At 40.9% G+C, this 23,862-nt stretch overlaps 1 long non-coding RNA gene across 1 annotated transcript in view; it reads right to left on the bottom strand.

Annotated features, from left to right (window-relative positions):
* LOC120920606 overlaps positions 1-23,862 on the bottom strand; it is a 195,494-nt gene that overhangs the window by 112,655 nt on the left and 58,977 nt on the right. The window lies entirely within an intron of this gene.

The following is a 23,862-nucleotide window of genomic DNA, read 5'->3' as shown; positions in this document are numbered from 1 at the left end:
TCCAATACTCTCAAATACTTAGAAGAGAAATAAAAAAAATAGGAGAGAAAAATCAGCAATGTACCGTATATATTTATGGAGTCAAGCCCAGTGGAGGTTTTCCTTTTACGGATCTAAAAGAATGTATTTACAAGGAAATGCTTCACAGCCATCATGAAAATGTAAAGAGCTCCTGAAGGTTTTTACTTCCTCCTATGCGACTTGTGTAATTGGAAGAAAGTAAAAGCTGAAAGTAATGATGAACTATACAGCCCGCAGAATGACACATTATAAAGCCACAAACATTCCCAATAAAGTAAATGAATAATCATCTTATTCATACCTTAGGGGAATTCCATCACTTTTTCCTTTCAATATTACATATTTAATGTAGCACCCTTTTCCTAAACAGGGCCGCTAGTAAATGTAGTTGTGCTAGGTGGTAACTAGCCTAGCTCATTTGTAGTCTTGATCAACAGTTTTTTCTTCTAAGTTTAATTGTCATCTCACCCCTGGCATATATGTATTTTTACATGGACATGGTCCATCAGTAATATTCAGGACACGAATACACCATGATCTGCCCAGGGGTGGGAGGAGCAACGTTTTTTTCCAGCATGGCCGGCTGTCTAGTTCCACGGTAGTCCTGGCAGGGAGTAAGTGATAAGGGCATAAGTGACACCTCCCCTATCACCTCCTCCAAGCATCCTATGTGGCCACGCTTGAGGGAAGAGACCCAGAGATTGAAGCAGCAGCGGGCTAACTCACACCTAATTAGTGAGGTAATTAGTGACCCTCATTGCTAGACTTTTGTTTTCTAATGTCTGGGATGGAGAGTCGCTGTAAAGCACTCTAACTGGTATTTATGCTTACATTTTTTTTCTTGTGTGTTAATTTAAATGGATGACGAAAGTGACAGGTGGGGTTGGGAGGAAGCAGGGAAAAGGGAGAATAGGAAGGGGGCTAAGTCGCTGCACCATGGGCCTCTGGGCTGTACTTGCCCCCTGGACCAAAAGTTGACTTTTAGCCCCTGCTGTGAGGTCAAAGGAGCTACCGGTTAGTCATTCTGAGGTCTTCATCATGATTGGCTGGAGGATATAGGGGAAGTCACAATTGCAAAAAGTCCTCCTAAGTTTATCTCAGGGATTTCAGCGCTTTCTGCTGTGCCTGGGGACATGAACAGACATAAAATTCAAGTTTGCATCAGAAAAAAAAAAAATTTGCAAAGTACAATGGCTCATGTGCCGGTAATTAGAATCAGCCATTTACTGTTGCTGGTGAACTGAAACCTGAATAATTGCTAATAGCAATTAATAGACATGTGCAATTCATTTTGTTCCAAATTTGTTTTTTAAATTTTCTGAATATTCGTAAATTCACAAGTTCGTAAGTTTGAAAATTTGAAAACCCGAAATAATTTTTTCCATTTCCTTTGTTTAGATGCAGCATTCGTTATTTTGGATAATTCGTAACTTCGGATAAATTTGTATTCGTTACCTTCACCAAAAGCCAAAATTTGAAAGGAAATTCCAATACTTATAATTTAACAGTTAGTTATTATTAGCTAGTTTGTTTTTTTTAATTCTCGGATTTTCTTTCTTATTTTCGAATTTACAAATTTGCAAATACAGATTTACGAATTGCGATCATAACGAAAGACCCCAAATTTTTTTTTTTGCATTGCATCTAGCAATTGATAAGGCATATTCAGAAAATAATGGGCAGATCTTTCCATGTCTGCCATTCTCTAGAAGACCCCTTTCACACTTTTAGCACTAGAAATAGCGCCTGTAAACCGCCTCCCATGCCTCCTGAGTGTGAAAGCCTGAGGCCCCATACACACAAGAGAATTTATCCGCGGATACGGTCCAGCGGACCGTTTCCACGGATAAATCCTCTCAAAGATTTCCGCAGATTTCTATATGACAGCGTCGCGCCCGTCGCCGCGTCATAATCGCGGCGACGGCGCGACACGTCATCGCCAGAGGATTTCGGCGCGGATTTCAATGCGATGGTGTGTACACTCCATCGCATAGAAATCTGCTGAAATCCTCTGGCGATGACGTGTCGCGCCGTCGCCGCGATTATGACGCGGCGACGGGCGCGACGCTGTCATATAAGGAATTCCACGCATGCGTCAAATCATTACGACGCGTGCGGGGAATCCCTTTGGACGGATGGATCCGGTAAGTCTGTACAGACGAGCGGATCCATCCGTTGGAATGGATTCCAGCAGATGGATTTGTTGTGCATGTCAGCAAATATCCGATCTGCTGGAATCCATCCCAGAGGAGATTTCTCCGCGGAAACAGATCCGCTGGCGTGTACACACCATAGGATCTATCCGCAGAAACCCATTTGCTGGGATTTATCTGCGGATGGATTCTATCGTGTGTATGGGGCCTGAGTGCTTTCAGACTGGGGCGGTACGCTTGTGGGACGTTACAAAAAGTCCTCCAAGCAGCATCTTTGGGGCGGTTTGGCAGCGCTGTATACAGCGCTGCCAAACTGCCCCTGTCATTGGAATAAATGAGCAGCACTTCCAAAGCGCCTAAAAAGCACTTTGGAAGTGCCACATCAAGGAGTGGTTTTAACCCTTTCTTCGGTTAAAAGCACCCCGCTAGCGGCCGAAAAGCACTGCTAAAACGAGCAACGCTTTACCGCCAACCAGCGTGAAAGTAGCCTAAGGGATGTGCACCATCTAATATTTATTACCAGCCTAATATCTAGATTCCGTCACTGACAGTAGACAGAAAAAGTTGGTGGCTTTCTGATTTAGAATGAACAAAATAAAACTTTGTAACTGAAAAAATACTTTTATACATGTTATTACTTAACTGATTTATCAAATAGAGTTAAAGGAAAGGCAATGAAAAAGTAGCATCGGGGAATAGAAGGCAAACCACAAGAGAAAGGTGTAGGAGGAACAATATTATCTGCAGAAATTAGATGGGCCAAATGAAAATAGATAATACAGACTTCACAAAATTAGAGGAATGGGAATCTTCCAGCCAGCCTTTTAGAACAATTTAATAGATGGAATAAGGAATAAGAAATACGATTCTGATAAGATAAATGTCCATTTATAAGACACAATGCTCACTGCAGCACGGCTGGAAATAAACGATTAAACCTCTGTGAAAACTGCAGCATTTTAGAGAATCCTCTATAAAACACACTAAATGATTGCACTGGGATTTTTTGATTGCTGTACACCCACATCGCTTATCAGCTTTCTTGGTGAAAATGTTCAAAATTATTATTATTATTATTATTATCATCATTAATAATAATAATGATAAAGTTTAGAGGTTGGGGAGACTGCAGTGAGTAGGTTGATGTACAGTATACAGGAAATTAACAGCGCTAATTTATAGAAATACCTGTAATAAAATAAAATATATATTTTTTTTTATATGTATTAAAAAATGTGCTGTCAAGTACAAATCAGAAGACCTCTGGAAGGAAGGGAGGCATATTTTGAGGATCTACTATTTATTAGGATCGCTAGCACAAGACTCTAGTTACTCAAAAGATCTTATCAAAGAGATAGCAGCAACTGCAACCCGTTTTGGTTATAACTAGGTAAGCTATAGAAATGATCCTAAATATATTAAGGAAGGAGCAGAGAAAAAAAAAAATTAGGTGAAAAAATTAACTCTAATAAAAGAGATATACGAATTGGAACAACAACATAAGCAAACTAGAGAAAAAGAATCCTTACTAATATTGAATATCAAAAGAGAAGCATTGAGAGAATTAATAGAGCAGGAAACCCGAATAACTTATAATCAAGTTAAAAAAGAAAGGTATCAATGGAGCAATAAGCCTGGGAAATACCTAGCGAAATTATAAAAAAAGAAAAAAACAGCTAATTATATAGAAAAAATACAAACGGGTACCGGGGGAAGTAGTTTATAAAACGGCAGAAATAGCGAAATCCTTTCAAGCTTATTACGGTAGACTTTACTCAATAAGAATGAAGCAATAGAAGGGATTAAACAAAAAGAGGAAAAAATAAAAGCATTTTTAAAAGCAAACAGAATCCAATAAAATATCAGAAGATAAACTTAGTTATTTAGAGGCCCCTGTAACAGAAGAGGAGATGAGGGAAATTTTAAAAAACTCACCGGGTGGGAAAAGTCCAGGACTTGATGGTCTAACGACACTCTATTATAAAAAATTCAAGGGTATCCTAATACCTAGAATGCGTTTTTATATGAACGGGATAGGCATAAGGTGGGAATTGCGCAGAGAGGCGTTAAGAGGCCACTATTACCATAATCCCGAAAGACGGCAAAGATAGTACACTTTGCTCTAGCTATAGACTAATTTTATTATACGATACTAAGATATTCGCTAATGACTTGATACATACTGATCAGGTTGTTTTTATCCTAGGAAGAGAGGAGAGGGATAACGGAATTAGAACTCTTTTATTAAAGATTAAAATTAAAGATAGTGGGGCCCCAGGTCTACTCCTGTCAGTTGATGCTGAAAAAGCATTTGACAGGGTAGACTGGGGGTTCATGTATAGCACCTTAGAAGCAATAGGAGTAATAGGAGTAGGACCAATAGGAGTAATAGGAGTAGGACCAAGAATGATCACTTGGATAAAGGCATTTTATAATCAACCCTTGGCAAGAGTAAAAGTTAACAGGACCCTCTTGGGATCATGTTGTTCGTGTTGGCACTGAAACCCTTGTTAAGGGGGATAAGGTGGAACGCGGACATAAGGGGACACTCGCCCCCTATTGTTAACCCCTTCCCTGCCAGTCACATTTATACAGTACCGTATTTATCGGCGTATAACGCGCACTTTTTTCCCCTGAAAATAGGGGGAAAATCAGGGGTGCGCGTTATACGCCGATCCCTGCCGTCTCCGAGGGAAGAGGAGGGACGAGTGCCGCTGAATTACAGAGCCGCGATCTGCTGTGTGCCGGGCGCTCACTCACAGCCACGCCTCCTGGCCCGCATTGGGCAACTGTCTATCTTATGAGCGGGGCCGGGAGGCATGGCTGTGGGTGACGGAGCGCCCGATACACAGGGGATCGCGGCTCTGTAATTCAGCAGCACGGAGCACCCAGTACACAGATGATCGTGGCTCTGTGGTTCAGCCGCACTCGTTCCTCCTCTTCCCTCGGAGACAGCAGGGATCTGACACTGGCGAGGCTGCAATGATGGCAATGTTTCCAAGGTCATTTTTTCCTGGAGCAGTGAGGGGGGTTATATATCACTTGTGGTCTAATTCAGCGGCACTCGTTCCTCCTCTTCCCTCAGAGAGAGCAGGGATCTGACACTGGCAAGGCTGCAATGGTGGGGGGTTCAAAGTTCAAAGTTCTTTATTTAAAATGTTTTTTTCCTGAAACTTCCCTCCTAAAATTGGGGTAAAATATGGCAATTAGTGCATATTTATAGCACTGATCGCTATATAGATGTGAATGGTCCCAAAAATGTGTCAAAAGTGTTACGATGTGTCTGCCATAATGTCGCAGTCCCAATAAAAATCGCAGATCGCCGCCATTACTAGAAAAAAAAAACAATAATAAAAAAAATTATTGTAGTTTATTATTTTGTAGGTGCTATAACTTTTGCGCAAACCAGTCGCTTATTGGGATTTTTTTTTTACCAAAAATATGTAAATGAATACATATCGGCCTAAACTGAGAAAAAAAAAGGATTTTTTATTTTTAATTGGGATATTTATTATAGCAAAAAGTAAAAACTATTGTGTTTTTTTTTTAATTGTCGCTATTTTTTTTGTTTATAGCGCAAAAAATAAGAACCACAGAGGTGATCAAATACCACCAAACGAAAGCTCTATTTGTGGGGAAAAAAGGGCATCAATTTTGGTTGGGAGCCACGTTGCACGACCGCGCAATTGTCAGTTAAAGCTGCGCAGTGCCGGAAGCTGAAATTTCGCCTAGGCAGGAGGGGAGTATATGTGCCCAGTAAGAAAGTGGTTAATAATAGCATGCAATGCCAAGCTGCGGTTTCCAAAGCAAGCAAAGTCATTTCTTCTATTAAGAGAGGCATAGACTCCAGAGAGAGAGAAATATAATTTTGCCCCTGTACAAATAATTAATAAGACCTCATCTGGAATATGAAGTTCAGTTTTGGGACCAGTTATCAAAAAGGATATCGGGGAACTGGAGAAAGTGTAGAGAAGGGCAACCAAACTGATAAGAGGCATGGAGGAGCTCAGCTATGAGGAAAGATTAGAGGAACTGAATTTATTCTCTCTTGAGTTGTGGGTATGGGTATGGGATTGTGTATATAGTATTGTAAAAATGTAAATTTTTCCCTTTTTTATTGGTTGAACTAGAGGGACTTTCTCATTTTTTCAATCAGACTAACCATGTAACTATGCAATATCAGTTTGTCAATTTTTTTTATTTAATTACTAGCAAAATCATGTATTGCACATCACAGATGGAGAATTAGCTTTCCTCACCACCTTTCTGAAGTCAAAACTTTGTGAGAGGAACAGTTCAAAAGTTTAAACAAATGACAGTTTCAATTATATCATATATAATATATTCAAATTGATGTCACCTATTCTGACATTATTTAATTTTTTTTTCTTTTTTTCTGCAGAACTTTGCAAAATTTACTGCTGAATCTTATTTTAAAGAAATTGGTTTCTATACTGTTGCAGATATTTAAATGGCCGACCTTGAACTATTATGTCATATTATCTAGTGTATTTAAAATCAGGAGTTTCCAGGAAAATTTTGTAACAATGTGAAGTGAAGTTAAAGTGGAGGTTCACCCGAAAACTACATTTTTAACATTAGATTGATGCTTATTTTGTCAAGGGGAATCGGGTAGTTTTTTTAAAATCGAAGCCGTACTTACCGTTTTAGAGATAGATCTTCTCCGCCGCTTCCGGGTATGGGCTGCGGGACTGGGCGTTCCTATTTGATTGACAGGCTTCCAACAGGCTTCCGACGGTCGCATACATTGCGTCACAATTTTCCGAAAGTAGCAGAACGTCGGTGCGCAGGCACCGAATAGAGCCGCACCGACCTTCGGTTTCTTTCGCCTACTCGTGACGCGATGTATGCGACCGTCGGAAGCCTGTCGGAAGCCTGTCAATCAAATAGGAACGCCCAGTCCCCGAAGACCATACCCGGAAGTGCCGGAGAAGATCGCTCTCTAAAACGGTAAGTACTGCTTCGATTTTTAAAAAAACTACCCGATTCCCCTTGACAAAATGAGCCTCAATCTAATGTTAAAAAAAAAAAATTCTGGTGAACTCCCGCTTTAAAAAATATACTAAAGCTAATCACCTAAAGTATATTCATTCTGCTTTTCGTTTCTGGAAGCCCTGTTTCGAAGAAAATAACTAAAGCCTGTAATTTTATTCTTTCTATGGAAACCAAAAGGTACAAGTTTTATAAATGTTTTATAAATGTAAAGCTTTACAGCACGATAAAACATGCAACTCTTCTTATCTATCTTACCTGTCTGGCAAGAAATTGCCATTCTACCACCCACGCTCCATCATTTCTAATATACAATATAGAAGCCCCATTAATATTAGGTGAACACAAAAAAAAAAAAAAAAAAAAGATAAGCGTTTATTGATTGGTTTGCGCAAAAGTTATAGCGCCTACAAAATAGGGGATAGATTTATGACCTTTTTAAAAAAAATTTTTTTACTAGTAATGGTGGATATCTGCAATTTTTGTCAGGACTGCAATATTGCGGTGGACAGTTCCGACACTTTTGACACTATTTTGGGACCATTTACATCTATCTATACAGCGAACAGTGCTATAAATATGCACGGATTACTGTATAAATGTGACTGGCAAGGAAGAGGTTAACACTAGGGGGCGATAAAGGCGTCAAGTGTGTTCCCAAGGGAGTGAGTCTAACTGTGGGGGGAGGGGACTGACTGTGGGAGGTGACCGATGGGTGTCCCTATGTACAAGAGACACACCATTGGTCTCCTCTCCCTGACAGGACGTGGATCTGTGTGTTTACACACACACAGATCCATGTCCCTGGCTCTGTAACTGCCGATCGCGGGTACCTGGCGGACATCGCGGCTGCCAGGCTAGTGCATCGGCACCCGCAGGGGGTACTCGCACTTGCCGGCGGCGCCCGAGGACGTCATATAACATCCACCCAGGATGGCAGAGCCTACTTGTGGACATCATATATCACAATACACGGGATGTGAAGTGATTAAATAGATTATACATTTTTAGAGCATTTTACATTCAATAAAAAGATTTTACAAATAAACATTACAAGGTGCATGCATTATAACTGTGAGAAAATAAAAAAGTAGAAACTGCTTTCTTCCAATCTGTCTCTAACTGAAACTCCATATGGTCCTGTACAAACAGATCAGACAGAGGGAAGATCACTCGTCTCATTAGATAAGTCATGCATGTCAATTTCAACTTGAGCAAAGCTCTGCAAAACAAGCCGTTTGTTTTATTATCTGTGGAGGTCAACCAGAAAAAATATGGAACGGGAGCCTAGATGAATGATGTGCTGGTTGATTTTTTTCTTTAATTTTTTCAAGAAACTATTGCCAAGAAAAAGCCTTGTTTGTACTATAAACCAGTGTTCCCCAAACTTTTTGGCACCTGGGACCGGCGTTGTTGAAAAAAATTGTGGCAAGGCCCGGGGGGTGAATGCGGCTTTTCGCTGGCAATTTATGGGGGCAATGGCTGGTGTTGGCACTTTAATCATCCCGGCATCATGATTGATATGATGTCAGGATGATTGAAGCACATTATTTCTATTATTACATTGTAATATACAATGAAATAGTTCAACTCACCATAGTGCAGAGTGTGCCAGAGTGTCACTTGCCATATCGCCTGCCACCAAATGCGGATTGTCACTTGCCATGTCGCCTGCCTTCAGATGCAGCTTGTCACTTGCCACGACGTTTGTCACCAGATGCATTTTGTCCCTTGTCACGTCGCTTGCCACCAGATGCATTTTGTCCCTTGCCACATCGCCTGCCACCAGATTCAGATTGTCACTTGCCATGTCACCTGCCATCAGATGCAGCTTGTCATTTGCCACCACATGAAGATTGTCACTGCAGTGGTGGCAGCACAGGTGTGCGCATTAGTTCAGAGGCAAGCCTGGAGTAGTGGGTAGTGAGGGAGAACAGCAGTAATGAGGGGTGGGTGGTGAGAGATGATCTTATCTCTCTGCTCCCCTGCCTCACCTCCAGCAGTGTATCGGTAATCTGCCGCATTGTTTCGGTGGAGGAGCAGTGATGCGGTCAGGCAGTGAGAAAGTCTCATCACTCTGCTTACCCCGCCTAAGCTCCAGTATTATAGCAGCCCCTCTGTGAGCGGGGAAGTGTGGCGATGTAGGCGGGCGGTGAGAGATGATTTCACTTCTCTGCTCGTTTGCCTCAGTATAGCGGCCCCACTGTGAGCACGGAACAGCGGTGATGCGGGCGGGCAGTGAGAGATGATGTCATCTCTCTGCTCGCTCCGCCGCCGCACATCAGACAGTGTAGCCTTTGCGGCCCGGCTGCAAACAGGCCACGGCCTGGGGGTTGACGACCCCTGCTATAAACAAAATATGAATATAGATATATATAGTGTTACTTTGGAATATTAACCACCCTGGCTGAATGATTATGTCAGATTTTTGCAACGCGGTACAATTGTTTTGCATAGAAATTTGGCGTTTTATATTGTAGGCCTTTAATTCTTAGTAATAACTCACAATAACTGTCCAAACAAGAGTCTAGTAGACATCCTGGTAATATTTAAGTTTGAAACACAAAATCATAAATTAAAAAATAATAAATAAATAATTATAAAAAATAATAATAATAAAATGAATTTCCCCATGATTCACTATCGCTCAATTCTGCAAGTGTTCAAATTTCTCATTGCTGTTTTCTAGCTGGTCTAAAACCACTTTTGACGTAAACTGACACTTTTTGGTTGCCATGGACAATCTCAAGTTTCCAGGCAGAAAGAACAGTATATACAATATAAAAGTGCATGCAGGGCACTGGACAAAGCACTAGGGACAAAAGGGATGTGAAATTATTTCATACAGTAATGTATGTGTAATGAATTTTGTACTTTTTGAATTTGCCACCAGGCTCCGCCCCCTGAGTTGCGACGCTTGCAGGGAACGAAGCCCGGCACACAGAAGCATCGGGTGGAGGACATCGCAGACACAGCGGGGGGACTTCGCAGGATCCTGGGGACAAGGTAAGTAACCTGCACCAGGAACCTGCAATGCAATCCCAAGTGTGGCTCAGGGTTACCGCTAATAGTACTGAAATTAAACCCTGAGCCACACTTGAGATTACCGCCAGGGAGGTTAAGTAATTACAAAAGTTAATCACTGAATTGATAGGCCTATAGCCAAAAGGTAGACATTTGAGAAATTGCAATAGTCCATAGGGAGTGTACAGATATAAGAGCTAAAGTGGTTAAATAATTTAGAGAGGTTTCATACTGTAAAAGAAATGAGAAATCGATGAAACATACTTTATTTAAAGGAATAGATAGTGGTTTTAAATTATTTTCTTGATCAGGGCTTAACATCTTAATCACTTTTTAAAAGTACATTTCGTTTGCTGCATGCTCAGTAGAAAAAAACATTTGTAATAAAACAAAAAAAAAAAATTCTTGGTTTGACTTCTAATTTTAAAAACAATAAGTAGCTCAGTGCGCCCGTTCGTGGAACAGTGCCATTCTCCACTCTCCCAGTGTGTTCAGGCAAGGCCTCTCACAGGTAATAAAGTGAACCGCAACTCCTTTCCAACCCAATGCTGAGGCTTGGATTTCGCTGCTTAAACACAAGTGTTTCCACCCTGAGTATCCAGAGGATTGAAAGGCCGTGGCTGGGCTATAGCCAAATGCAATAAAGGCTTGCCGTCTGGTAAGCAGCTTATTCTTACGGTGGAGGATTTGCACTCAAAGCATGCATGTCACCTGGGTGTTCGTGGTTTGACAAAATTCTAAGAACTTAGTGTCATTCATCAAGCAAACCAAAGGCTCTATCCGATATTATTGTCTTCGTGGAGATTTTACCAATTTTCATTCATTGACTGACATTTATTTTGTATTTAGATTGGCGCGGCTATTTATACTATATATTTAATAAGTAGATATATTGATAAAAAGTGCTAATTTTATTCAATAATTTATTGTGTATAATGACAATAAAGCTCTGTTTCTATTACAAAGCATATCAAACTTATTCTTAAATTAAATTAAGTTTTAAAAATGGGAAATAAAATCTATCACTAAAAAAATTAAGGACCAAATTAATAAACATGAAAAAGTTTACTTATTACTTGTAAAAAAATAAAAATAAAATAAAGAGCAGTTAAAATGGGTTATTATGAGGTTAAATAGGAACATGTATTTTTCTACTTGCAATATTCTTTTAAATTACTTGCCATGCAGATCAAAAGGCTGCCCCCTTTAATCTGCTATAAATGAACAAGAGAAGTTACAATGAAGCAATAATTAAATTTCTTCATTGCATCTCTTCTTAACACTACAGATGCTGTCCACTATTGCTGGTAAATGTGCTGCGGGGGGGGGGGGGGGGGATGGTATTTTTCTGAGTGTGTCGCATTCCCAATGTCATTAAGAATGTACTCGCCCAAGTAGTTAATATTTTTATTGCTGGGGAAAATGTGAGGGGACATATATTTTGTATGATCATTGTGTGGGTATACCATGGGGTACAAGAGTTGTCTACATGGCCCCTGATGATGTCAGTTGTGGCAAAATGCGCAGGGTGGAGCAGTATATTGTGATGTCACCATACTAACTGTTAGTATGCTTTACCAGAAGTGTGTCTTCTGGAATGAGATTTCTTGTATAGCGCTGTTACTTCGACCTTGTCAATACTTAGTGGAACGTTGCTCCAAGCACCGAGGGTATGGTTCTGGTGGACCCACTCCAAAGCAGGGTGTAGGCGTGAATGCTTAATACAATGCAGTAAGAATGTACAAGAAGGCATCACACCTCAGAATTGCTCAAGGTGCAGGGGGGATAAAAGGCGGCCTCAGCCCTGGCTTGTTTGGATAGACCATGCCCCCTGGCACATTTTGCCCTGCCCTGGGGATTAGTTAGAGGTATGGTCATGGGACAAGACTACGCCCATTCATGGACTGGACAGCCAGCGGCTGATACATAAATGCTTGCAGTCTTGACCCATGACCATACCTCCATGACTAAGACCGAGGATGCAGGGCAAAACATGTCAGGGGTGTGGCTTATCAGAAGTGGTCAGGACGGAGGCCACCTTTCATCCCTCAACCTCGGGGTTCCAAGGTGTACGGCATTATCCTTGTATACTGCTGTTACTTCATTCATTTGTGAGTGTTTTTAACTTTTATTTAATAAACTTGTTTTGGGCTTTTGGATCTTTGTCTCTTACTTTCTATGTTTATATTGGACTGGATGGAACCATGGCTGTTTCATGTGGAAGTATGATATAACCAGGGGAGGGCTGGCAGGGGGGGCAGGGTGGAAATCTCTCCCCGGGCTGGTGACACTATGCACAGCCACCGGCCGCCACTACCAAATGCTGTTTTTGCAGAGCAGGAATATGCCTGCTGGAGCTCTGTTAACACAGGTCACGGCCGCTGCTCACCTCCCACTGTGCAGCCGTGCCTGTGTCATCTCCGAGGTAGATGGCTGCAGAGCTGAGCTATGTCTCGTCTTATACATAGCTTAGCCTCAGCGCACACCAGTGCTGACATCCCCTTCTCTCTTTGCACAGACACGAAGACTCTGATGTAAGGGGGGCCTCTGTGCGCACTCGGATGTAAGGGGGGGCCTCTGTGCGCACTCGGATGTAAGGGGGGCCTCTGTGCGCACTCGGATGTAAGGGGGGCCTCTGTGCGCACTCGGATGTAAGGGGGGCCTCTGTGCGCACTCGGATGTAAGGGGGGCCTCTGTGCGCACTCGGATGTAAGGGGGGCCTCTGTGCGCACTCGGATGTAAGGGGGGCCTCTGTGCCGACTCAGATGTAAGGGGGGCCTCTGTGCCGACTCAGATGTAAGGGGGGCCTCTGTGCCGACTCAGATGTAAGGGGGGCCTCTGTGCCGACTCAGATGTAAGGGGGGCCTCTGTGCCGACTCAGATGTAAGGGGGGCCTCTGTGCCGACTCGGATGTAAGGGGAGCCTCTGTGCGGACTCAGATGTAAGGGGGGCCTCTGTGCGGACTCTTGTGATCATGAAAAATCTTAGACAGTTTTCCTCGATCCATCACTTTTCCACGCTCTATGGGCCACTTGACTGGACTTGCCCCCCAGACCTAAGGCTGCCAGCCCTCCCCTGGATATAACCATAAGTGTTATTTGACCACTCTGGTTCAAGGGGGTGACAGCTTTTTGGAAAACCCCCACTTTTCACATAGTGGTGAGGAGGTTCAGTGTGATGGCAAGTGTTGACGCAGATGGTTACAGCAGCACAGATCTCTGATCTTTTCACATTTAGGAATTAGGCCCGGTTCACACTGGTGCGACATACGCTCCGATTCTGGCAGTACATGTCGCATGACGTGTATAAATCAATGAGAGCCATCTTAACCGGTCCGACACAAGGCCGGCCGACTTTGAAAAAGATTCCTGCACTACTTTGGTCCTACTTCAGCCCATTCAATATCATTGAACTTGGACAATCATCTTAGCTGATCCGACTTTGGCATGTGACTTGTGATCTGAGGATCTTGAAAATAAAAATAAAAAACAAAAAAATGGTGTGGGGTACCCCCTAAATTCCATACCAGACACTTATGCGAGCACGCAGCCCAGCGAGCGCCCCTCCTGGGCCATACCAGGCCACATGCACTCAACATGGGGGGTGGGTGCTTTGAGGCACCCCCCCCCCTCTCCAAAGCACCTTGGACCTCTTCCCCAAAACCCTGGGCAGTGGTTGTGGGAGCTTGTGGGCAGGGGGATTCTAGGAATATGAAAGCCCCCTTTAACGAGGGGGGCCCTAGATCCCAGCTTCCCACCATGAAAATGAGTATGATGTACATTGTACCCTTACCTATTCGCCCAAAAAAGTGAAATAAAACCAGTACACACGTTTTTGACAAAGTTCTTTAATAAAGTAGCTACAGCATGCCTTCTCCCTCTGATTTCTTCCCCCTCCATTTCTTCTCGCTGCACTGATGTCTTCTTCCTCCGACTGTTCTTCCCTCTCAGCTGTCCTCTTCCTCTGCTGGTTCTTATTCCAGTTCTTCTCCCAGTGCTAGCTCCCACTCTTGTGTTAGCTCCAGCGTGTGCCATTACTTATAAAGCCATGGGGGCGAGCCTATCTGGTGAAGTCATCGGAAACTCGCCTCTTGTGACATCACTGTCCCATCACGCCCCAATTTTAGAGGGGGTCCCCACGCCCTTTTTTTCAACAAAATTCAAGATTCATACCAGACTAAAAGGTCCTGGTATTGTCAGATCAAAGTCGTATCCCATGCATTGAAGTCGCATGGAAGTCGGACATGAAGTTGTAGGGCAAAATCGGAACGGTTGTCGTCAAACTTCCATGTCGTACCAGTGTATACCTGGCCTTAATTATGAGTTGCACCACTTATTTTATTTGGAATTTTATTAATACTGTGGACTATATCGCTATTTTTGGTTGATGTACCACCATTGTTTATATCTTTGCATCTTTTGCACTATTGATTGTTGTTTTCTAGCACTGCACTTTTGTTTATTAATGGTTGTCTTGCCAATTTGGCTCTGTAAAAGGCTCTAAAAGGCTGACCACTGACAGGGGTAATTTAGGTTACGGCATATTGGTAATTAGAATTAATGAGAGCATCCTTGATGTGAAGATCTAAGCCAAAAAAGTGAAAAATATATATTCAATTTATTAAAACCAGTACATCCAACACATAGGATCGGTATAACCGATGAAAACATTCAAACATCTTCTCTGCTTCCAGTGTGAGAAGCAGAGTTGCAGTGTGCTCTGTATATTGAATTAGATTCACATTTCTCTTCCACAAACCCTACCTGTACTGCTTTAATATATTCGGCAGAATATCTAGCATCCTAGAACATGGTGTATTTTTAAAACCGGACAGAAGGAGCAAAGGAAAGGAAATGTACTGCCAATGTTTACATGTCCCTTTCAAGGTTTTAGAGAGAAAAAGAATATAAGAAATAGCTGAAAAAACTGAATTGAATGGAATCTGTGTGCACATACCTTTGATTGTCCAACTGCAGACTAAGTCTTTTTAAATATTCCCCAGGCACACAGAAAACAGCTCTCTCTGCAATACTCACCTTCAGTTTGGAGCTTACCCCCTACAATACCCCAGCATTGCCCGATCAGACTGAGGAAAGACTGAAATCAGGGTGTCATGGTTTCCCCCTGAGCACAGCAGCCTACGTATTAGCACCTCTATTATCAACATCATCAACTGAGAGAGAACTGAGGAGAAATAGGACCTAAAGAATCACATTACCTGCCAGAAGACATTAAAAGGTAGGGTGACCAGACGTCCCTGGACTGAGGTCACGGTCCCCGGACCAAGTCTGTCCCTGGTTTGGTCCCCAGATTCAGGGGCTGCACCCTTACCTCCCAACAGTCCCTGATCAGGCGGGACTTTCCCGTATTTCAATCTTTGTCCTACGGCCCGATGTACAGTGACACGCAAGGGCCATTTCCAAACTAAAATTCCAACTGCAATCCATTGCTTTCACACTACACCACTGATAAATACACAATGCCTATACATACAGTATACTATAATAATACTGTTATAGAGTATGAAGCAATACATCAGAGATTTAGAGTCAATACCACATTATAGAATATCAAAGCATTAAGCGGGCAGAAAGGGAGAGACAATGTAGCATAGGCTAAGAGGAAGAGAAATTAACTGATAATATACTTCTTTGAAATAACAATCAGAGCCAGATAAGATAAGAATGAACATTACAAGCATTACATAACAAATAAGAACACAATTACATTACAAGTACAATGCTGCCCAAGTACGTGATGGAATGAGACTCCAGTGAGTGCTGGTAAAGCCGAACATCAATATACTCTCCGCAATGAAGGTATCACTAATCTTAACCGGCTTTAAAAAGATGGCAGATGGTAGAGTGGATAAGAGAATATCAGCAGTAAGGCAACCTGTGGTTCACTGAATAATGGTAATTTGCAAAGGAATTTAAATTTACCATATAAATAGCAAATTCAATCTAGATTAAATATAAAAGTAGGTGATAAAAAGCATCGTTGTTCATTTTATGTGCTATGTTAATATTAAAAGAGAAGCAACCATGCATATTCAATGAATACTCATGTGTGTTATCACTGAAACATTTGCCTGGGTATAATTTTTGACAATGATTTTCACCTTTTTTTTTTTTTCTCAATTTCTTTGTTATATTGTTATGATCATGTTATATAGTGTTTTCTAAGCTTGTGCTTAAATGTCAGCTTCCACACTGATCAACTGCTAAAAAAAAAAAAAACAGTACTTTCTGTAAAATTCATTAACCACTTCAATACCGGGCACTTTTACCCCCTTCCTGCCCAGACCAACTTTTCAGCGCTGTCGGCTTTGAATTACAATTGCGTGGTCATGCAACACCAAACTAAATTTTTATCATTTTGTTCACACAAATAGAGCTTTTTTTTGTGGTATTTAATCACCACTGGGGTTTTGTATTTTTTGCCAAGTATCTGTAAATAAAAAAAAAAAAAATAATTGGAGAAAAAAAAGGGTTTTTTTTTGCTTCCGTTATACAATTTTGCAAATAATCTTTCTCTGTGAATTTAGGCCAAAAGGTATTCTGCGACATTTCTTTGGTGAAAATAACCCAAATCAGTGTATATTATTTAGTCTGTCTGTAAGTTATAGAGACCACAAATTATGATATTTATCTAAAAATGTATCACTCATGGTGTACTGATGGCCTATCTAAATTTCTTGAGGCCCGAAAAGGCCAGAACAGTTCAGATCTCCCCAAAATGACCCCTTTTTGTAAAGTAGACAGTCCATGGTATTTAGGAAGTTGTAATTTTTGGTCATATGCTTTCTGGAAAATGAAGATATTCTTTTTTTTTTTAACATACTGTTACCAGTACAGTACAGCCTCAACATGTAACTGGTGTGGCAGTGATCAGGCATACTGATTGGTGTCCGTACAAAAATATATATATATCTTTTGCTTCTTTATTTTAATATATATTATATATATATATATATATATATATATATATATATATATATATATATATATATATATATATATATATATTAGGGTTGTCCAGATACCGATACCAGTATCGGTATCGGGACCGATACCGAGTATTTGCGCTAGTACTCGTACTCGCGCAAATGCTCCCGATACCAAAATAGAATACTTTTTTTTTTTTTTTGTGACATCGAACACAAATTGGATGGCACCATTGGATGGCACTGATAGGTGGCACTGGCATTGATTGAATGGCACTCATAAATGGATGGCACTGATAGGTGGCACTGGAAATTGATTGGGTGGCACTGATGAGATGCACTAATAAGCTGCCTCCCTGCACTGATGCACTAATGGGCACTGATCTGCACTGATAGGTGGCACTGGCTAGCTGCACTTTTGGGCACTGGCACCGATGAGCTGCACTGACAGTGATCACTCCTTCAATGATATGTAGTTTTCCAGTACCGTATGCTAAAAAACAGCCCCACACCATGATGTACCAGTTCTTCATAATTCTAAAGAAAATATCTTTGGTCTGTATTGTGGTTTGAAAACGGTCACATGACATTAAAAAAAGTATCGGTATTCGGTATCGGCGACTACTTGAAAAAAAGTATCGGTACTTGTACTCGGTCCTAAAAAAGTGGTATCGGGACAACCCTAATATATATATATATATATATATACCACACACACACACACAGTATATATATATACACACAATTGTTTAAACACACTGTGACCAGAGAAATATAATGTTACTATAGTAACATTGTACTTCTTTGGAGAAGTGATCAGTATTTATTATTTATCTTTTTTACACATTATGTTTGAATATAGCAATGAATTTTTTACACATTATGTTTGAATATAGCAATGAATTTTATTGCTATATGCAAGCATTTTACTGAATGAAATTGATCCAGTTTGTTTTGTTGTGATTACAGATGGGATGTGATTGCCCAGTCTGTATCATGTGATCACACTGACCAATCACAGCTAGCGAAAGGAAGCCATCCATTGTTTACAACGGTCATGTAACCTGCCGTAAATGGTTACCGCGGTCACATGGTACCAGCAGCGGGCAGGTACAGAGACCAGTCATCGGCTGTGTCGGGTGGACGCAGCCGATGATGGATCGCACCACTGCCTCACACTGGGTACATTCCAGGAGGACATCATACTGTATGACATCTGCCTGGATCGACGAGAGGTTCCCCGCCGGTGTCATCTTGTTATAGGCTAGATGGGAACCGGTTAAAGTAGAAACTGCAGGCAAAACTTTTTCTACATTTTGGATAGGATAAGGAAGGGTTATAATCTCTGTCAAGGGTTTTTGTTTTGCCATCTATGTCCCATGCTGGGTTGATGACATCAGAAGGGGAGGTGTAACCTGGTGACGTCACCAGGTGACCCCACTCCTACCTGTATGAGAACTGTCAAACAGCAAGCCAGTCATTCAGCAGTTTGCCTTCTGGGGGGTGGAGCGTTTTTTATTTTTTACTTTTTCAGGTCGACTGTGTGGCAGGTGTCATGATCGACAATTGATTAACATCTGGCGACACTTTTTTTTTAAAAAAATAAAGGAATTGTCAAAAACTGTCTGACACTTTTTTGGAAAATGTGTAGGGGTACTATGTACCACATACTCATTCACATATAGGGGGCCCCCTTTGTTAAAGGGGGCTTGCAGATTCTGATAAGCCCCCTGTCCGCATACCCCCACAACCACCAACCAGGGTTGTGGGAAGAGACCCTTGTTCCCATCAACACAGAGACGAGTGCCTTAAATGGGGGGGGGGGAAGAGCCCCCCTGCCCCAAAGCACCCCCCTATGTCGAGGGCATGTGGCCTGGTATGGTTCATGAGAGAGGGGGGCGCTCAATTGCAACCACGAGTCAATTTAAATGTGATTTGAATCTTTTTTTTTTTTGCTGCAGCATGTTCTATACATGCTACAGATGCACCACTATACAGGTAGACTACAGGGACTTTCCAGGCACTATAGTAAAGAAATGTTTTCATTTTTATTGTTGCACTTTATGTATCAGTAAAATTACTGCTCCTGAATAAAACAATAGTTTTTAAAAACTTTTTTTTTGCATTGATACGTGTTACCCAGGCAGTACCCAGACCGCCATACCGCCCTTTTATGGCCAATTACTATAAAGTATATACTATACAGACTTGTGTTCCGGCTGTGAGATGCAAACCCAGAGCAAAACAGTCTTGCTGTGCAGCATTCATAGGCAGCTTTGTATTTTCTGAATGAATACAAAGCTTCTTCTGATTGGCTGAGGTGGGGATCGTGACATCATACCTTTCCTAAGTATACAGAAATTTGGCCTGGCAGGTAAACCGGTATTGGCTACAGTTTGCCTGTACTCTTCCCAGCAAACCCTGTAATCCTATTCAGAAATATACAAAAGATTGCCAGTTAGTACTACTATCCTTCTAAATGTTGTGCTATCTATAAAATACAAATGACTGTTGTGGAAGTTCTCAAAAAATAAGCTCTCTGCCAGCTTGGATATTCTTGTCATGAAAGCATTGCTACCATTTAAAAAGTTGTGCTTGCCATTCAGATAACAAGGTACACCAATACGAACATGAAAAAATAAAAGTGTTACATTTAAGTTCTATCTACTAAAAAGGTAGGAGCTATTAAATGAAGTGCAATTCTGTAGAAACAAAGAAAATTGCAATCCTAAATATAAACATTTATGTAACTAAACTCTCACACCATGGAAAAGCCACCTGGAAAACCAACGATCCCTTTAAGAATGTGACATTCATAATACATCAAACTTAAAATGTGATTCAAGACTGTTAATACTCTGAGGGCCCTATTTAAAGCTGAATATGGTTAGTGGATTGATAATCCGCGACCTATTAAAAAATAAGATGTTTTGAGATGCATCCCCAGAGTGACTTGGAAGGTTAATCCTTGTTCTCTGGGACAGAGTGTGTGAGATTTAAAGAGCCAGCACAACAAAACACACCCATAAACACTATATGAAGGCAAATTACATTTATTGCCAAGAATGTTCTTACATATTTGAATGCAAGTGTTTGTCACAGTCAGGGGCCAGACTTGGAGGCCAGTAGCTATAGCACTGGAAAGGTTAACACAGAAACCAGCAGGATAAATATAGAAACCGGTCCCCCTGGCGGGTGACGTGCAGGGTCTAAGCACTAACCGGTCTTCACCAGAGCTCCCAATGATGGAGAGGAGTTTCACTGCATACTAGTGCCAGGTCATGGTCCTCACGATCTCCCCCACCAGGAGGTGAGCATGCTGGGATCCAGTGGCAGATGTTTCAGGTAATGATCAGGCAGAAGTTTAGTCGGTAAACAAGCCAAAAGGTTAAACTCTAAAATCATCGGCACACCAGTGGCATGAAGTAGAATGTATTTAAAAAGGGAAGGGCCAGTCAAAAAGGGACAATATGCTTCTCGGAGTTAAAAGTTGGTAACAAATGGTTGCAAGTTGGGATCAAGCAGAAACAGTCGAGGAACAAGCCAAAGGTCGGTAATGAGTTGTGGTGAAGATACAAACAGCAGCAGGAGCATAACTAGCAAGATATTGGCTGGAGAAGAGCACAAAATCTGGTAAACAGGAAGTGCAAAGACATGGCTTGAATAGGAAGTTCATTGGCAGAGCAAGGAGTTCAAGGTTCACCAGAAAGCTTGTCCAAGGCATCAGACAGAGTGGTCCAGTATCAAAGGCGGCATAGTAAGAAGATCTAATGCCAGATGCAACAGAGGTTCCTGGGTTCAGATTTGGATCCTGGCATTATTTGCATTTTGTTAGCAAAGCAATTTGGAATTACAGTAAAACCTTGGATTGTGAGCATAATTCGTTCCGGAAGCATGCTTGTAATTCAAAGCACTTGTATATCAAAGCAAGAAATAATGGAAACTCAAATGTCGTTCCACAACCATTTATTCCTAAATCCTTCCGTTTATAGTCCATATAAAAAGATTATAGCAATGTGACCAGGGTGTATTTAGAAATGAGTTGTTGAATCTGAATCAATGTTGTTATTTTTAGTTTACGGATATATTTTTTTTTTACCAAGAAAACCTTTCTTATTCTGCCCTATCTGCATTTTCTTGCTCAGTCCATACAAACATACATTTAACACTGAAAGTAACTGCTGAGACATTGGGTTCCTCTGCACTTGATGGTGACCCATCCTAACTGGATTCGAAAAACTCATTGACACCCCAGTGGCATGAAGTAGGATTAATTTAAAAGGGAAGGGCCAGGCAAAGAGAGACAATTAACTTATTGTTCCACTATAGAACTAGGGGCATAAGCGTGCGCACAGGGTGTGCCCAGGCACACCCTAATCACCCTGTGCTGGACAGATTCCCCCTGCTGCTTGGCTGCAGAGAAAGCGACTCAGGAATCTCTGTCCTCAGCCCCTTTCTCTGTCTCAAAAATGAAATATCAGGGGTCCGTTTAGGCCCCTGAAATCTCACCAAAGCCCCCCCCACCCAACCGTGCTCCTAAAAGATTGTAAAAGAAAATAAAAATGTATTGTAAAAAAATATTGTAAAAAAAAAAAAATTAAATAAAAAAATTGTAAAAAGTAATAATAAAAATAATAAAATAAAATAAAAAGTAATAATAATAATAAAATAAAATAATAAAATAAAAAGAATTGTAAAAAATATTGTAAAAAAAATAAAAAATAAAAAAAATTGTAAAAATTAATAATAAAAATAATACAATAAAAAGTAATAAAATAAAAAGTAATAATATTAAAAATAATAAAATAAAAATAAACTACTGACAACAGTCCCTGCCCACTGACACCATCAACTGTACTACTGACACTGTCCATTGATCTACTGCTATATATATATATATATATATATACACATATACATACACATATGCATACACGCATGTGTGTTTGAGCTTTGGGGTGCACACCCTAATGTAATAGGCTGCGCACACCTATGACTAGGAGCCTGCTGCTGTGGGCTCCGAGCTCCAAGATCTCTCTGTTTTTGCTGAAAAACTACAAACAGCCAAACGCAGCAATAAAATGGGTTGGTTTGCAAAACTAACCAATCAGGTCTGCCGTTATTTTGTCTTGTATAGCAGCAACCTTCATGTGGAATACAAAGAGTAAAACAATAAATTTAAGTGAAAAAAGAGTAAATGCAAATTTTTAAAACATTGTTGTCCATTTCACAACTTATAATAAAAACGTAAATCAGTTTACTAAATAAACGAATAATATGTCCGTAAAAAAAAATATTTTGATAGGCAAAGTAGTTATAACATTACTATCCTGTTAACCAATTAGTAATTTTCTCAGGTGGTGCTACTGATGTTTTAAAAGGACACTGCAGCATTTTTATTTGGGGTGTACAGAAAACTGTCAAGAGCAAAGCCTATATTTTTCATTTGTGATCAGTAACTTTTTCAATGTTCATATACAGTGCCTTGAAAAAATATTCTTACCCTGTGAAATGTTCCACATTTTGTCATGTTACAACAAAAAACTTAAAATGTATTTTATTGGGATTTTATGTGATAGACCAACACAAAGTGGCACATAACAGTAAAGTGGAAGTAAAGTGATAAATGGTTTTCAATTTTTTTTACAAATAAATATGTGAAAATTGTGGGGTATATTTGTATGGCGCCCCCCTAAGTCAATACTTTGTAGAACCTCCTTTCTCTGCAATTACAGCTGAAAGTCTTTTTGGGGGATGTCTCCACCAGCTTTGTAGATCTAGAGAGTGAAATGTTTGCCCATTCTTCTTTGCAAAATAACTCAATCTCTGTCAGATTGGATAAAGAGCGTCCGAACAGAAATTTTCAAGTCTTGCCACAGATTCTAAATTGGATTTAGGTCTGGACTGTCTAACACATGAATATGCTTTAATCGAAACCATGCCATTGCAGCTCTGGCTGTATGTTTAGGGTCGTTGTCCTGCTGAAAGTTGTTGAAGAAAAGCAGCCCCACAACATAATGCTGCCACTACCATGTTTCACAGTGGGGACGGTGTGTTCAGTGTTCGTTTTGCTCCACACGTAGCATTTTGCTTTTAGGCCAAAAAGTAAAATTTTGGTCTCATCTGACCAGAGCACCTTCTTCCACATGTTTTCTATGTCCCCCACATGGCTTCTTGCAAACTGCAAACGATACTTATTATGGCTTTCTTTCAACAATGACTTTCTTCTTGCCACTCTTTCATACAGGCCAGATTTGTGGAGTACATGACTAATAGTTGTCCTGTGGATAGATTATCCCACCTGAGCTGTGGATCTCTGCAGCTTCTCCAGAGTTACCATGGGCCTCTTGGCTGTTTCTCTAAAGAATTGCTCTCCTTGCCCAGCCTGTCAGTTTAGGTGGACGGTCATGTCTTGGTAGGTTTGCAGTTGTGCCATACTCTTTCCATTTTCGGATGATGGATTGAACAGAGCTCTACGAGATGTTCAAAGCTTGGGATATTTTTTTATAACCTAACCCTGCTTTAAACTTCTCCACAACTTTATCTCTGACTTGTCTAGTGTGTTCCTTGGCCTTCATGATGCAGTTTGTTCACTAAGATTCTCTAACAAACCTCTGAGGGCTTCACAGAACAGATGTATTTATACCGAGATGAAATTACACACAGGTGGACCATTTACTAATTAGGTGACTTCTGAAGGCAATT

The sequence above is a fragment of the Rana temporaria genome, chromosome 13, assembly GCF_905171775.1.
Source record: "Rana temporaria chromosome 13, aRanTem1.1, whole genome shotgun sequence".
Taxonomy (NCBI): Eukaryota; Metazoa; Chordata; class Amphibia; order Anura; family Ranidae; genus Rana; species Rana temporaria.
This window is presented reverse-complemented; position numbering and strand designations above follow the sequence as displayed.